Source organism: Bidens hawaiensis, unplaced genomic scaffold (genome assembly GCF_021521415.1).
Source record: "Bidens hawaiensis isolate Kalapana, Puna unplaced genomic scaffold, B.hawaiensis_p1.1 tig00009539_1, whole genome shotgun sequence".
NCBI lineage: Eukaryota > Viridiplantae > Streptophyta > Magnoliopsida > Asterales > Asteraceae > Bidens > Bidens hawaiensis.
Window position 1 is genome coordinate 319,577 of NW_027491707.1, and position 15,597 is coordinate 335,173.

General features: G+C 38.5%; 2 long non-coding RNA genes across 2 annotated transcripts in view; both read right to left on the bottom strand.

Annotated features, from left to right (window-relative positions):
- Positions 1-517: 517 nt before the first annotated feature.
- LOC143532647 (uncharacterized) overlaps positions 518-15,597 on the bottom strand; it is a 210,532-nt gene continuing 195,452 nt past the window's right edge. Inside the window, exons 2-4 of the long non-coding RNA XR_013135217.1 lie at positions 1,630-2,620; positions 904-1,467; positions 518-787 (exon numbers count right to left, since the gene is read on the bottom strand). This is a non-coding gene — a long non-coding RNA (uncharacterized LOC143532647). The remainder of the gene's footprint in view (positions 788-903; positions 1,468-1,629; positions 2,621-15,597) is intronic.
- On the bottom strand, positions 3,377-4,269 carry LOC143532648 (uncharacterized). The gene is made up of 2 exons (XR_013135218.1): positions 3,833-4,269; positions 3,377-3,676 (listed from the first exon to the last, which is right to left on the bottom strand). It is a non-coding gene; the product is annotated as an uncharacterized LOC143532648 (long non-coding RNA).

Genomic DNA, 15,597 nt, shown 5'->3' on the forward strand with positions numbered 1-15,597 from the left:
TGCCATTTCTCTTTCGAAGTTGTCTGTAAACAAATCCAGTCTTTCTTTGTATGTGAAACCCTTTGACTCAGAATAATGGTCACTTGTCTGTATAATAATTAAAATGCAGATGATTAAAGCGTTTAGTCAGCGTTTTCTAATAGTACAAAAAAATAGATTAATCTGTACCAGCAAATTGCTTGAAGCAAAGAATCTGAACGGTGATGCTGCAGATTTTTTCTTTTCCTCATAGTTCATTAATTCATTGAATGCATCTATTGCATTGGTTCAGATATTAATGCCATGAGAGAAGCTTTCAAAGAGCACCTTGAATTTTTCTGTGTAAGTGGTCTTGTAGACCTCATCCCAAATGTCTCCAAGACAAAAAAAATTTATACTCTGAAAGTATTTCTTCATCTTCTGTGACACTAGCGTATGCGTCAACCTCTCTCAGAAGATATGGAGAGTTCAGGCTATCACTTGTTGACAATCCGGTGTCAACTGTTACAAATAAAACAACTCACATTAAATTTGACTGAAAATAATTGTAACTATAAGTAAATACCTTATTTGCCCTTTTGGTTTTTATTTATAATTACATACCCTCTTTTGCCCACGCAACCACTGTATTAACAACTTCATCAACATCTTCGCACGAGACATTGTTTTCTTGACCTGCATCACCTGCATCATTTTTTACGACAGCCAAAGATGTAATATGTTCAACTATGATTATAATTAAGCTGGTACATATATGATATACCTTTCTGAGCAGCCACTGGACCACCAACACCAACATCTGAATCAACTGCATCACACAGATGTAATAAGTTTAAAAAAACAACATACGTGTTTTAAGAGCGTTTTAACTATACTAATAATTAATTAATTTAACCCAAATACCTTTTAGAGCAGCCACTGGACCACCAACATCTGAATCTTGTGTTTTAGGGACCACATTAGATGTTGTGAATCTGTTTTCCCATTCACAACATCTAGCAAAGATATTCTCATTCGATGGATGTCTATCCTTTCCTTGACGGACCAACTCGTTGATCTCGGAGCAAATCTTATCAAATTTCTTCAACTTGTTATCCATTGCCTTATTCCAAGACTATAAAAAGAGAATATAGTTTGGGTTAATTCAAAAACATTTTCAATTTATCCCAGCCAGTTGTAATAGAGTTAAATAATAGTCAACAAGCACGATAGGCATTTGCAAACTTAAAGGTGAATAATCGCTTACATAATCATCCAAATCTTGTTCAGCTGTTTGATCAGCATTATCTGTTTCAGATGCACTTTGCCCATCTGTTTTTTAATTACATATAATGTTGTATTACATATAATGCATGTAGAGATAAGATATATGAGAGTTTTTTACAATAAAATAAGAAGTATAATACCATGTTCTTGTTTCTCCTCAGCTGTAGTGTTTTCTTCAACTCCAGGCTTACCGGCAGCACTAACTGTCACAGCAGCAGCAGTCTCATCAAGTCTCTTCTCGGCAGCACTAACTGTCACAGCAGCAGTATCAGCAACAGCAGCATCAGCAGTCTCATCAAGTCCCTTCCCGGCAGCACTAACGGTCACAGCAGCAGGAGTAGAATCAGCCGCATCAATCCCTTTCCCTTTAACACTACACGTCACAGCAGCAACATCTTCTTCTAAGGGAACGCCATTATTCTCCAAGTATTTTTCCATCTTATTAAGAGTAGTTGTTGTTATGTAGTTGACTGCAGGCGTTGTGACGGGAGTCCCAAATGGACCATATTTTTTCTGGTATTCATGCGTGTAAAGCATCACAAGGAAGGTGATCGGACCGTTGTATTGAACGTCGATACCTCTCCATTCTTCCTTTGTCATTTTCAAGTTTTCAATAACATAGCTGCACCAGTCCATATTTGGAATATCGGAGGTTTATCAATTGCGGCGATTAATCGTTGATTGACTGTTGTTGATTTTGTCACAAATCCTATATAGGTGTTGACCAACACAAGGAAATTAATCTTAAACAGTTCACCAACTCCTTGATCTGTGGCCAGTTTATCTTTCACATTCTTTACACTTATTCTTGAACCTGTCGGGAATTGAGATTTGAACAAATCAGTAGTAACATCTTCCCCCAATCTTGGTCTACTCTTGCCTAAAACAGCAATCTTACCCATTGGTATCCCAACACTTCATGTACTTTTTGTGGTGTTATCTTAATAACACCGCTCCCAATGTTCAATTCATTTAAACGGTTATTATAGTTCATGAGCAACCAATATCCCAAAGTTGTTGGAGTTTGGGTTACTTGAAGTCTTAACATTTACCTGAAATCCATTTCTTCTACACAAGTTTTTTGGGCAATAGTCATTGCCTTCACTGCCTCAACAATATGAGTAGGTGCACACCTATTCATCAACCTTTTTTCTACAAATTCAACAAAAGGTTGTCCCCTCTCGGCTGGCTTCTTTTCTTTAACAGCTCTTTTTTTCGGACGCTGAAAGTCCGGGCCGGAGGTGCTGGGTTCCACCTATTTCCGCTTTGACAACAACCTGTCGATTTTTGTGTCAAGGTCTAAATCAGAGTCTGCTTCCACGTCATGTTTTGTTTTCCCCACCGGAGCAACTTTTTTAGTCTTCCTTTTATCAGTCTTGGTTTTTTCAACAACAAAATCACATACATACAATAAAACACGGGGGTAGGAGATAACAACACGAATCACAAGGAAACAGGAAACTCTTATCAAATATCATAGTGATAAATTTTCATACCAAATCCATAACACGCTAATCATACACTTATAATATGCTTTAATATTATACATAGATTTAAAAAAACAAGGATATGTATTACAACAACAACATGCTTATCAAACGTATTAATACATAAGAAGATTCAAACAAATGCTTACATTTAAAGAATAAGTAAACCTAAAACGCTAAAAAAATCATAAAGTAACACATGTTCCATCTTCATTTTGAGACCTATCGTGCCTTTGCTTCGTCCTTGGTTCCGTTTCTGAAGTAGATGAGTTAGGGTTCTTCATTTTGGTTCCGTTCCAGAAGTAGATGAGTTAGAGTTCTGAGAACTCATGCATGTACTTGTGCTTGTGCTTCACCGTAGAAATCGCCGACGGTTTTTAGGAATTTTGACTTACGAGGGTAGTTATTCGACTTTTTGAAAAGAAGGCGCGTGCTTTTTAATTTTTAATCATACGGTAGTTATTTGACCCTTTTAAAAGAAGGCGCGTGCAAGGTGGTCATGATGGTGGTGGACGGTGGCGGAGGTGCGGTGGTTCGTGGTGGCGGATGTGTGGTGGTGGGTGGTGAGGTGGGCAGTAGGTGGTGGTGGCGGAGGTCGGTGGTGGTGGTGGTGGTGATGGGTGGTGGTGGTGGTGGGTAGTGGGTGGTGGTGGTGGATGGGTATAAATAAATGTATATATACTTATATATAATATTAGTGGGTGGTGGTGGTGTGGTGGGTGGTTGTACGTGGTGGGTGGTGATGGAGTGTGGTTACTGGTGGGTGCTGGGGATCGTTGTGGCGAATGTGGGCGGTGGTGTGTAGTATGATTGCGGATATGTAATACATGAGACAATGACGGTGCTATCCCGTATGATGACCATGATGATTGACCCAATTATGACGAGACGTTGCTAATATAACTACCTGGGTTGGTGGTGGTTATCATATTGATGCTGCTAACCTATATATACGGTTTGCTTACGCCAACCCATACAATGGCGACTGTAGCTCGTACGACGAGCATGACGTCTATGATGATGATCACACATATATATGATGAGGACCAATTATATGTACCTATATGACAATACGCCACACAGGTGCCCCCCGCCCCCACACACACACATATATGTTGATGATAATGGTGACACCAATGTTTAATGACATATAACCCGTATGATCGACGACGACCATGATAACGTATACGATGGTCATACTGATGGTAGCATGTACGACTGATGATGTCGTTTGATAACGACGACAATTCATAAGATGGTGCCGACGGTGATAGCTAATATTGGGCGTTTTGTTTATGATAACCCATACGATGTTGGCTACATCCACTACATGGCAATCGGATGATAATGATGATGATGATGATGGAGATGTGCGACGATGATGACGACACTGATAGCGAGATATATGTTTGAGCCATTATGATCAACGCCGACTACGATAGCCTATACAATGACCACGTTGATTACCCGCACGTCTGATGATGATGCCTTTTCATGGTGATGGTGATCGATGATTATGATGATGATAACCACTATATTACATGATAACGATGATAACTTTATGATGGTGATCATCATCATAACACATATGGTGATGATGATAACCTAGAAGATGATAATGATACAAAACTACATATTTGAAAATCTTACTAACGGTTATGAGCCTCTCTATTACGAAGTTGTAAATCATATCCAGAAAATCTTACTAACGATTAAGATAATACTTCAATAATGGATAAAATTTTAAATTTATTTAAAAAATATGATTTATTAAACGAACTTCTCTTTTAACGAAATTTAATACCGGAATGTTAGTAAAAAAACTAAAAGTAAATGTTTTTATACTATTTTTAGAAAGTTATAAAACAAAAAACCAAAATATATAAATAATTAAATGTGTAGAAATAAATAAAACCAAAATTCAAAACCCTTTTAACTTCAAAACCCTAAATCGACTTCTACTTCACTAGACTGTAACTCGTAGACATCGCTTATCGAGTTAAGAGCATAAAAATGCACGTCTCAATAATGGAGTTGGTTCCTGGTAGATATCGACAGCGATTCCATGAGTAGGATGGTATGTTAATGTTATCGCTTAATTTTTTTTATGAAACATTCTAAGAACATTTTTTGTGTTACTTATAGCTCATTCCTAAAGCTGTTCAACCAATGTTTGCTGACATGAAATTGAATACCGGCTGTTGTTTGATTTACGATCAAAGTGGTAGAACGTTTTCTGTTGTTATAATCAAAGTACTTGCTGACTTTTATTTTGGAACCGGTTGGACTGAATTAATCAGAGAATGTTGTATAGAAGCTAGAACATATGTTGTTTTTGAGATTAAACCAAGATGTATGTTAAAAATGTTTACTTTCAAAAGAAACGTAAATGATCAATCCGGTATTATGATATGTATTCCAGTCAGAAACCGACACGTCCATTACTTGGTAAGTTTTAATTTATGTTTCTAATGATGGTTTACAAATTCAAATGTCCTATAATTAACATGTTTAATAGGATTTCCCTGAGTGGTACGTGATTCAAGAATTTGGTGACAATTACATGAATTCGCTTTTCGAGCTTATTGCTCCAGATAGATATATGTTTAAAGTTTCATGTCTTAGGGATGGAATGGGTTGTAGGCTAGAGGATGGACGGAATGAGGTTTTTAAACAAACCAACTTGAAAGGTGGCTCGTTTGTTGTGTTTTAAATCATATCAGATAAGACATTTCATATTAATGTCTTTCATGAAGATGGTATAGAATTTATCCTTCCTGATCCAAATCAGCTGTTTCTCAACTATCAATCAAGCAATCAGGGTAGTTCCTCCCAAAACCCAATTCATCTTGATGAGCAATATGATGACTCTAAAATCGTCTTCCACATGAACGTACCCAAGAAATTGGTAAATTGAATTTTTAAATTTCTTTTTTATTTACAAGTATATTTGAAATTTGCTTTTCACATCGTCTTCCGAGTCACATTGCTACCAAGTTTGATGCCTATGATGGAATGCCAATCACTTTGGTCAATCCCGAAGGTCGTAAAAAGAAAATGAGACTTCATGGTGAACTATCGGACCTGAACTTCAGATATCGGTTACCAAAATGGAAAATTTTCAAGGTGGAAAATGATATACAGATTGGTGATAAGTGCAGACTTGAATATAACTTCAATGAAGCTACTTTGTTAGTTTCAAAAGTTGATTAGTGATTTGGTGATGTTTGGAACATTTGGGAAATATTTGGTGACGTGTTTGGAAACATTTGTGATTTGGGTATTTGTATATGTATGGTTGTTGTATTGATACACTTTTTAGTTTATTGTGTTGAATGTTTGTTGGTTAACTAGCTTTTAAATGCTTTAATTTTTATAGTTTCTTGTATCATCTATTTTGTTATTCACTCTTATTTTTGTTTCATGGAATGTATTGTAATGGTGCCTTTTGTATGAAAACTTGTAATGAATGGTAATTATGGTTAAATCTAAAAATAAAACAAAAAACACTTTGTTAAAAAACACTATTACGCTTGTCATGCGCTAATATACATAAACATATATAAATACCTAATACGCAATACACGCTTATCCAACCATATTCTGGCAAAGTGCTTATTTTCAGGTTCTCTGCCAATAATTAATCTATTGGTTCTTAGTTAAAAGGGAGGCAAAACTCAAAAACTCCAAAATATTGGCTCCAAATATTCAAAAACTCCAAATTTCATTTAACACTCCAAAAATCAAGTTACACTCCAAATTATTAAAAATTTTCCAATCCACAAATCAGCCAAATTATTAAAAAAAAACAATCGAAGATGAAGCTTATAGATGAAAGAATCGAAGAACATGTTTTATACTCCGACGAGGAAGCCAACTATGACGACGACGCTCAATCAGACGACACTGAAGGCTACTCCAGCGAGGAAGCCAACGACGACGACGGTCAACCAGACGAGGTTATAGGGACGATGGTTATCGAACCCCTCAACAGTTTGGAGGCTATCCAACCCCTCAACAGTTTTGCTACTACGAAAAAACCTACAAGGGGGTTGACGAGGCTACCTAAGCTGCGTACCCAATATGCAAACTCTGGTGGTGTCAAACTGGCAGTGGAATTTGATAATCTGGGTAGGTTCACTGGCAAAAACAGATCAAAGTTTGCAAGTTTTTTAGGGGATGTTGTAAGGGAAATAGTTGGCTTGAGACATTTAAGTTGGAGGGAGGTCACAAAGGAGCTTAGAGATGAACTGTGGGAACAGATGACGGTTATTCTTTATTTCTATTTGTGCATTTTATATTTTGAGATGTAATTTACCTTTACTGTATTATATTATGTAGAAATATTTTGAGATTGAGGATTGTCGCAGGCCTTCTGTGATGAATCGGCTCGGACACCTTCTTCGGGATTTCAGAAGAAAAATGTATGCCAAATACATTATGCCGAACATCGGTAAACCTCTGAAGCTGAAGGCGATACCTAAGGGACACAGGACGATGATCAGGTAAGAAGACTGGGATCGCTTCGTTGAGTACACACAATCAGAGATGTTTCAGGTATAAATCCTCTACTCTGCAAACGTAGATTGATCGACTATATATGGTTTATGTTTTTTGTTTAAATATAATGAAATTTTATAATGTGTGGTTGAAGAAAATATCGGCTTCATCAAAGGGAGCTCGAGCAAATAATGTTTTTGATCATCACATGGGACGAGGGGGTTATACCTACCTTCGAGAGAAACAGGTAATCACCATCAGCTGCTTTCTCTCTAGTTCAATGATTTGTTGGTTATGTGTCTAACGCATGACCATCACCTGCTTTCTATTGAATATTTTACAAGGTCAAAAAGAAGGAAATTGGACCGGATGAGATCCCCGGCCGCGCATTAATGTGGATGAAAGGAAGGGAGGACAAAGATGGTGCATACAAGAATGCTGTTGTCGAAGGCGTGGCAACCAAATTAGTATGTTTTAGTATTAAACTTTTTAAATCATGTTAAAGTCAATTCATTGCCTTATATTGGTGTCAAAAAAAACTTGAGTCTGTATAACTTGTCTCAACACTTGATGTGGATACATAAGCGTGTTACAAGTGTGTTAGAATATTTGTTTTCTTGCAGGTTGAGCATGAGGAGCAGATCGCCTCCGAAGCCCTGGCACTTCAACCGTGCACAGATGCCGTCACCTTAGTGCTTGGCAAAAAGAAAGGTGGGTTTTTAAAAGGGATTGGGTACGGATTGACAACATGTAAATATTGGGGTATGAGTCGGGTAAAAGGCTAGTTTAAGCAATGGATTGCCTAACTTGAGCATGAGGCGGTGCAGAGAGATGTAGTGGTGAACAGGTTGACATCTCTACTTGAATCCACGACTGCTTTGCTAGCAAGCCGTGAGAAGGAACGGTTAGCATTTGAAGCCAGGTTCAGATATCTCAAAGGATTGTTGCCGAAAATGTCGGGAAGTCAAGTAAGTGATGTATGCTGCATATTTATTAATGCATTCGACATACATAATTGGCACTGTTTTTTTGTCACAATTCGTAGGTAAATCCTGTTCCCAACCAGGTTGGTTCTAACCAAAGTACTAGTGTTGTGGCCCAAAATAAAATGCCAGGACCAGTAAGTATCTGACAGTTTCTTTGTTTTTAACAACTTTCCATGTGACTTTTCATTTTCCATAACCTAATAAATTGATTTGTAGGCCAGTTTGTGGGAAACATCTTAACCTCATGTGAGGTTGTGCAACAAGAATCCGCTTCTCAGGTAACCATTTGACAGTTTGATAGATTTGTTTTAATAATTAACTTTCCATGAGTGTGTGCTGATTTTGCATAAGTTAATTGTAGCCCAAGTCTGTGGATAAAATAGTTGTCAAAATGGTAGCCGCTCCCCATATCGCGACATCAATAAGTATTTGACAATTTCAGTACTTGTTATAATTCGTTTCCAATGTGAGTGTGCTTATTTTCTATTACCGAATTGCAGGCCAAGTCTGTGGAAAAAAGTGTAGACGAACCGGTACCCGCTCCCTATATCGCGACATCAGTAAGTATTTGAAAATTTCAGTACTTTTTATAATTCGTTTCCAATGTTAGTGTGCTCATTTTCTATTTACCGAATTGCAGGCCAATTCAGTGGAAAAAGTTGTTGACCAAACGGTAGTCGATCCCCATAGTGCGACATCAGTAAGTATTTGGCAGTTTCAGTTTTATATTTTATAACCTAATAAGTCCTAACAAATCCAATTTCTGTTATATTACCAATGAAGCCTGTAGAAAACAATGTTGACTAAGCATCAACACAACTACACCACACTCCGAATAGTAACGGCTCGAAAAAATCGTCAGTAAGTATCTGGAAATTTCAGTTTTTCCTTTAATTGTTGATTGATTCATTGAACGGTTTTTAGGTAAAACGGAGAAGCCGTAAAAGAAAAGTTGATGTATCTATGGATGAAGCTTCCCCAGCTGCTGAAATAAAGGTATGTACTGCGCGAAACATTGTTAATTTCCCACCAACATGGGTATGTACTTATATATTGACTTCAACTAAGCCATCTCAATTTCACATGCTGGTTTATAGGTGTATGAGTGTCGTTTGTGTTTGAATGACAAGCTTAACAAGGTGGCAAATGGTAAAGTTTATTGGTCACCGGTTCCACAACAGTTGCATGGAAAAGCAATCCCGGAGGGTTGCTATAAAGTTAGTATTGATGAAGTCATAAAGGAACAAGCAATTATTCCTTGTGAGGCAGGTGAAATTGTGACTGTTGGCAACGCACGTGGTTCTTTTGTTGCTTGGCCAGAACACCTAATCTTATGTGACCAGTAGGTTTGTTCCTTTCTAACTTAACCGAACAAATATCTATGTTCTTTTTCATTTAGTTTAAAAAATGAACACTTTTGTTCGTTTATGTTTGTTTGTTTATAATCTAAACTAACGTAATTGAACAAAGATAAACGAACATAAATGAACTTCCCGCCGAAAGGTTCACGAACAGTTAAACGAACGTTCGGTATGTACGTATGCATACCGTTTTGTTCTATTCAATTACAAAATACGACATTAATTATACATATTTGTTTTTTATATTCTGTTGTTCCAGCTACCACCACTCCCATCCTCACAAGAACCAGACAAAGCTGGCAAGAAGACAAAGGCAAAGTACACAACGATAGACCGGGTGACCAAACAGAAGACAAGGAGCAGTGCCAAGAAAACCGACGCCTTAGCTAGTATACAGGTAGTCGTTATTTTTGTATTTTGTAAGATATTTTGCATATACATTTGCTTAAGTGAATATTATTGTTAATATAATTTGTTTCTAATTTTGTTTTGTCATGCTTGCTTATAACTGTTTTATATTACAGCACAAAAAATAAAAATAATTATATATTTTCTAATTACACACAATTTGGCCACATAGAACACATTAAATAGGTGTGGCCAAAAGTAAGACAATAGCCACACCTGAAATGACCATTAGCCACAACATAAAAATTTTTGTGTGACGAAAAGTATGATAATAGCCACACTTTGTATTACAAACGGTAAAGACAATGGCCACACCACAAACAACAAAAGAAGGTTTGAGTGGCAACTTCACATTTTTAGCCACATTAACAACAACCTCCAATGTCTATATGATATTATTAGCCACACAGTACCTCACTAGGTGTGACGAAAAGTGTAAGGCCCCGTTCCCGGTAGCCCTACTTTAGCGTCGGATTTACTCATAAACACAATTCTTACAAATCAGAGTTAATTAAAACTTTCGCGGAATATAAAACTTAACCGTTTATTACAAAACATTTAATCTTTTCTTTAAAACCAACTTAAAACATTACTTTTAAAACATCATTTCTTTCATCTTCAGATGCCAGTCGTTCAGTCCATGCCACGTGCCATCCTCATGCTAACTCTTCAGTCTGATCACCTGCGTGCATACTAAAAGTCAGCTACGCTGAGTGAGTTCTAGTTAATCAGGTAATCATACATTACATACACATATCATACATACTTACGTATCCGAAGATACATACTCATAATTAACTAGTTACCCTTCTTATCTACATACATACTTACTACCATACATATCTACAATCACAATCCTCAGTCTACCGAGAGTACGTTCATAGTCCGCCGTCTATACCTGTACTCAAGGTCGTGAACATGTAAAAGGTCCGCAGTCCTTACCTATGTTCACCGAATATGGTACGTGCAAGGTCCCCAGTTCTTTCCTATACCATCCTAGATTAACAACACATACAAGGTCCACCGTCCTTCCCTATGTTGCAACCTAATTCATAGCACGTACGAGGTCCACAGTCCTCCCCTATGCAATCACAACACAATTACAGCACGTATAAGGTCCGCAGTCCTTTTTTATGCTGGCTCCTAACTGAAGTACGTATAAGGTCCGCAGTCCTTAACTATGTTCTCATCTATCATCTATAACACGTATAAGGCCCACAGTCCTTAACTACGCCATCACATGCGAAGTCTATGTCCAACGAAAGTTAGAGGGATTTGCCATCCTAACTTGCTACGTCAGACGTAGAACTACCATACCGTTCATGTACCTGCAAACACATTCTTCACATATACAATTTATAGCATAAGAACACTCTAGGCATTCTTCACCTCATTCAATTAACAATCATACTCTTTGTCGGCACGTGTAATATCCGAAGATCGTTCACCGCCCGAAAAGCATTCATTCATAACAATCATACATCATCCATATATAATATTTTTATTTTTATATATAACCTGACAGTACACGCAATATCCAAAGATCGTTCGCGTACCGACAAGCAATCATTCATATCTATCACATATATCACATATGGCATACACTTATCACTTAGGATAAATGTATTAACAAACACATCGAGTATGCACACAGCCCCGAAAAATATAACAAGGAGTGGGGCAAGAAACTCACCTGAACTCTGCTTCTTCCTCCAATAATCTTTCCTTACGTGAGCTCGGCTAACTGTATAATGTTTACATGTGTCAATTAACTATTACTACTCAAAATCACTTTTCTATCTTAGCTATTACCCACAACGAACGGGGGTCCGGGGGCAACGCCCCTGGCAGCGGGGTCTAGGGGCGGCAGCACCTAGCAGGGTCCAAGGGGCAGAGCCCCTGGATGGGGTCGATCTAAATTTTATTTACATTAACTGTCTTAACACATTTTCCCTTAGGATTTTAAGTCATTATTTTATTCACCTACTCTTTTGTTAGCCCGATTCGTGGTCTAGAACTGGATTACTTTTACTTAGTATCTTAGGCGAACTTAACATTAAGCGAACTTAACCTAAGCGAACTTAGGTTAAGCGAACTTAACGTAAGTGCTCTCATCAGTGGCGAACCTAACGCCAGCGAACTTAAGGCAGCGGACTTGTGTACATGCGGACTTATCATTGGGAGAACATATGGAAAGGCGAAGTTACGTGTAGGCGAACTTATCTACATGCGAAGTTGTACACAAGCAAGCTTATCATTCGGCGAAGTTAGCGCCCGACGAACTTAGCGCCCAGAGAACTCTTACGGCGAAGTTACTCAGTGGCGGCTACGCGTTTGGTTACAGTCACTGGTTCCAATCCTATCGCCTCATTTTGGTTCGTATTTGACCCATTCATAACCCCCGTCAGCTTATAAAGATTCGACATAACCCGTATACACTTCCTCCAATGTCCCCGACTCGATACTTAACCCGTTTAACCTAAGGTATAAACCTTTAAGGCTAAATGTTTAATACTAGATCTGGGTTTATTTTAAACGAGCCATTAGCAGCCGTGTGGTCGTTTATGACATCAAGTTTGCTACTTTAATACTCTCTTATACCCGATCTATACTAGGTTCAAGTTTCAAAGACTAAACGTTCATAAAAACGTAAACTTTAGATCGAAACGTACCTTTTCGTGTTTGTTTGGCTTAGTTATGGACTTAAGATCTTGTATTTGTCTTGTGTATTGAAGGATCTATCAAGAATCACGTTCGCTTGGCCTTGGATCTCAGCCTCTCTCTCTCGGCCGTGTATACGTGTAGGAGTATGTGTGTTTTTGAGTGTGTTAGAATAAGATGGAAATGAATGAGGGTTTAGGGTTTTAGGATGGTTTAAGGGGTATTTATATCCCTTAAAGCCCATGGACCTAAGGCCCATTATCCTTTAATCCACCATCTCAATCCATTTAATTACCCAAGTCCATAGTTCTTTCTATAATTAATATTAATTAAATATTAACGCTCGTTTCAAATCATAGACTTCTTTTATTTATTACTATAATATTCGGGATGTTACAAGTCTTCCCTCCTTAAAGGGGTTTCGTCCCCGAAACCTAACTTATTCCTTGTAAAAGGAAAACTCCATATATTCGCACATTTTATTGAATTGCCTTGCTTCATGGGTTGTCCTTCTTACTCCTGACTTGTAGCCATCGAGCCATGTTCATGTGTTTTAGCTATTAAGGTAGCTTGTCCATGAGGCCCTCGATGTACCATGTCTCGTCTCATTTTTCCAAAGGCGTCACTTCGCACTATTTAACACTACTATCTAAAACGACATTCTATCATAATATAACAATCATTCATAACCAAACTCAATGTATTACACATCACAAATAAGCATAGGTTTTAATCCTTAACACAAAACAAGTTCTTAGGCAGTCATAATTAAAACGAAATAAAACTATTGCATAAGCAATTTTTCTTTCATCGAGCGCTCATCTCTGCAGTTTTCCTAACTCCTTACCCTTTCGCACCTCCCGCCTTTGGTTCCTTGCAATCCCTAGCCTTGTGGTCAGCTTTTCCGCATTTGAAGCACTTTGGACGATCATGGCATTCTCGAGAGTAGTGCCCACTCTTGCCACACCGATAGCACTTGTTTGTCCCAGTCTTGCATTCTCCCTGGTGCACTTGCCCACACGCCTTACATGCATCCTTGTTTCCAACCTTGGCCTTCCTCTCGTCAGTTATTGTCACCATCTCGCCAGACCGCTTAGAAGAGGTAGCCCATTTCTTCTCCTTCTTTTCCTCCACCACCACATCGTCCTCAGCCAGGTCACCATAAACCACTTCCACAAGCTCAACAGTAGAGTCAAAAGTAGCAGGTTTATTTGCCCTGACTAACATGCGGACTTTTTGTGGCAATCCCCTCACATAACATTTGATTCTCTTTGTCTCGGTGTCAACCATATCCGGCACCAACCTCGACGGTCGGTTGAATTCAGTAGTATACTCACGGTGTGTCATCTTGCCCGCCTTCAGATTCAGAAACTTCATCTCGGCCCTCTCAACCTCAGCATCAGCACAGAACCTTTTCATCACTAACTCCTTCAGGTCATCCCACCTCATTGCCTTAATCTCCTCTCGGGTCTTCCTTTGTTCCACAGTTTCCCACCAGTACATAGCCCCATCTTCGAATGACTGAGTGACATAACCCACTGCTTGGTCGGGACGGCATTCGCTAATACAGATTTTCTTGTCCATTGTGGTTATCCATTGGAGAGTAGCGATTGCGTCTCCCAAACCAGTCAGCTTTGACGGGTCGCATCCTTTGAAGGACTTATAGTTGCACCCACCTCGGCCTATTTTCCTGTCATCGACCTTCACAGACTTAACCTCACTCGAGGCCTCTCTTTCTCCTTCCCCATCCTTCCTACCATCACCATCCGCTCCTTCGGCAGTTCGTTCACGGCTTCCAGCAGATCTTTCGAGATTCAGGTTCTTCACAACAACAACTACAGCTTGAACAATGGCTGCTTGAACTGCAGGGCTAAGTTGAACCTCTTCGTTGTTGACCGGACCTCCTCCAGCTGCACTCCCTTCTCTCCAGTGTTAGAAGCTGTCTCCACCGAAGGTCGTCGGACCCTACGTGGCCTACCCCGACGTCCAGTGCGACCTCTCGCTCCGTCAACTGCTCTAGATCCAGCCATCGTATACTAAAAGAAGAAAACACAAACGTCATCACTCGAGGAATTATTTAGCACGTGATTCGTAAGGTAAGTAGTTAATGACGTTGATCAAGTGTAATTAACTATTTGCATTACTACTCAGGTTCTACATACTTCCCTTTATGATTTCACTTGTGCTAGTTTCTACTCTTAAACAGTTAATCAATCAAGATCAATTAATCATATCCCTAATATTCACAAATACTTTATTTAGCAGTTAAGCTAACATTAACATTCATATTTAACCATAAACCTTACCTTTACTGAGCTTGCTTGAGCGACACATGGCATTCTTGAACTGGCATCTTCTTTCTTTTCTTACTTAAATCACATTCTCTGTTCGAGTCTAAGCATTTAGGATGCTTAAATCTCTCGAACTTATGCTCTGATACAACTTGTAAGGCCCCGTTCCCGGTAGCCCTACTTTAGCGATGGATTTACTCATAAACACAGTTCTTACAAATCAGAGTTAACTAAAACTTTTGCGGAATATAAAACTTAACCGTTTAGTACAAAACATTTAATCTTTTATTTAAAACCAACTTAAAACATTACTTTTAAAACATCATTTCTTTCATCTTCAGATGCCAGTCGTTCAGTCCATGCCACGTGCCATCCTCATGCTAACTCTTCAGTCTGATCACCTGCGTGCATACTAAAAGTCAGCTACGCTGAGTGAGTTCTAGTTAATCAGTAATCATACATTACATACACATATCATACATACTTACGTATCCGAAGATACATACTAATACTTAACTAGTTACCCTTCTGATCTACATACATACTTACTACCATACATATCTACAATCACAATCCTCAGTCTACCGAGAGTACGTTCATAGTCCGCCGTCTATACATGTACTCAAGGTCATGAACATGTAAAAGGTCCGCAGTCCTT